The sequence below is a fragment of the Bubalus kerabau genome, chromosome 1 (assembly GCF_029407905.1).
Source record: "Bubalus kerabau isolate K-KA32 ecotype Philippines breed swamp buffalo chromosome 1, PCC_UOA_SB_1v2, whole genome shotgun sequence".
In the NCBI taxonomy this organism is placed as follows: domain Eukaryota; kingdom Metazoa; phylum Chordata; class Mammalia; order Artiodactyla; family Bovidae; genus Bubalus; species Bubalus kerabau.
The window spans coordinates 94,220,979-94,223,324 of NC_073624.1; the positions used below are offsets into that span (position 1 = coordinate 94,220,979).

Genomic DNA, 2,346 nt, shown 5'->3' on the forward strand with positions numbered 1-2,346 from the left:
TCAGAAAACTAAGATCATGGCATCCGGTCCCATCACTTCATGGGAAATAGATGGGGAAACAGTGGAAACAGTGTCAGACTTTATTTTTTGGGGCTCCAAAATCACTACAGATGGTGACTGCAGCCATGAAATTAAAAGACACTTACTCCTTGGAAGGAAAGTTATGACCAACCTAGACAGCATATTCAAAAGCAAAGACATTACTTTGCCAACAAAGGTCCGTCTAGTTAAGGCTGTGGTTTTTCCAGTGGTCATGTATGGATGTGAGAGTTGGACTATGAAGAAAGCTGAGCGCCGAAGAATTGATGCTTTTGAACTGTGGTGTTGGAGAAGACTCTTGAGAGTCCCTTGGACTGCAAGGAGATCCAACCAGTCCATTCTGAAGGAGATCAGCCCTGGGATTTCTTTGGAAGGACTGATGCTAAAACTGAAACTCCAGTACTTTGGCCACCTCATGAGAAGAGTTGACTCATTGGAAAAGACTCTGATGCTGGGAGGGATTGGGGGCAGGAGGAGAAGGGGACGACAGAGGATCAGATGGCTGGATGGCATCACCGACTCGATGGACATGAGTTTGAGTGAACTCCAGGAGCTGGTGATGGACAGGGAGGCCTGGCGTGCTGTGATTCATGGGGTCGCAAAGAGTCAGACATGACTGAGCGACTGAACTGAACTGAAATAAGGTCTACATATTGCAAGTGACTGATGCACCTTTCAAGCTTCTTGTAATCTATAGGTTTTTCCCTTTTGTCTTTCTCTTTTTTCCTTTCAACTTACATATTGAAGAAACCAGGTCATTTGTCCTTTAGAGATTCCCACCTATGGTATTATTTAAAATATTCCCCCCTCCTCTATATTTCTTTTAAGTTCAGATTTTATTTTTCCATCTGTACCTCAAGGCATGTGGGATCTTAGTTCCCTGGCTAGGGGTAGAACCCATGCCTCCTGCAATGGAAGTTTGAAATCTTAACTGGACTGCCAGGGAAGTCCCCAGATTATCTATTTTTGAAAGACCCTGTCAGACAGACACAAAATGTACGGTTGTTGACAGACTGGAGAGAGTGAGGAGGCTGTGTCTGGCTCCCGGTCTCACAGCCCTCGCAGTATGTTGTTTCTCAGAGATGGCACCAGGGCGAGTGAGAGCCGGGTAGCACTGGCTGACCCTGTGCTCGGCTGCGGAAAAATAACTAAACGTGGGCCAAGGAGATCCTAAGAAGCCAAGAGAAAAACATCATATGCATTTTCTGTGCGAACCTGCTGGGAGGAGCACAAGAAGAAGCACCCAGATGCTCAGTCAACGTCTCAGAGTTTTCTAAGAAGTGTGCAGAGAGGTGGAGGACCACGTCTGCTCAAGCGAAAGGGACATTCGTAGACATGGCAAAGGCAGACAGACAAGGCCCGTCATGAAGAAGAAATTAAAATTCATATCCCTCCTAAAGAGGAAACAAAAAAGAAGTTCAAAGATCCCAATGTACCCAAGAGGCCTCCTTCGGCCTTTTCCTGGTTTTATTCTGAGTATTGTCCAAAAATCAAAGGAGAACACCCTGGCCTCTTCACGGGCAAAGCTGCAAAGAAACTGGGAGAGATGTGGACTAACACTGCAGCAGATGCCAAGCAGCCTTGTGAGAAGACTGCTCAGCTGGAGGGAAAGTACGAGAAGAGTATTGCTGCATGCCAGGCTTAAGGGAAACCCGGCGTGGCAACAGTGAGCGCATATACTAACGTTGCAACGATGCGGAAGATCAGCATGGCCCTGCACACGGGTGACATGCAGTTCCTGAAGCTTCCGTATTTTCATAGATTATAAGATAAAGTCAAACATTTATCTGCTGATACTTTTTAAGTTGACCTGTCTTTATACTTAGAAATATCTCTTAATAGTAGGCTTCCCTGGTGGCTCAGAGTCGGGGTTGCAAAGAGTCAGACATGACTGACTATCGCGATGTAGCAACCAAAGGAGTCGTCAAGGCTGAAAAAAGCGAGAATAAGAAGGAATATGAGGAGAGCCCGAGAGCCACAGCTACTGAGTCCCCTGAGCCTGGAGCCCTGCAGCAAGAGAAGCTACCGTAATGAGAAGCCTGCGCACTGCAACTAGGGAGTAGCCCCCACTCACCACAAATAGAGAAAAGCCTGCATCAATGAAGACCCAGTGCAGCCAGAAATAAATAAGGCAAGAGTTTTTTAAAAAAGAAAATGAAGAGGAAGATGATGAATAAGTTCCTTCTAACCCAGTTTTTTTTTCTCTTGTCTATAAAGAATTTAACCCCAATGTGGACAGCTCACTCCTTTCAAAGAAAAAAACTGGAATGTAAGGCTGTGTAAGATTTGTTTTTAAACTGCACAGTG

At 45.6% G+C, this 2,346-nt stretch overlaps 1 pseudogene; it reads left to right on the forward strand.

Moving 5' to 3' along the window:
* The first annotated feature begins 1,187 nt into the window (after nt 1-1,187).
* LOC129651556 (high mobility group protein B1-like) lies at nt 1,188-1,807 on the forward strand (annotated as a pseudogene).
* Nucleotides 1,808-2,346: the final 539 nt, after the last annotated feature.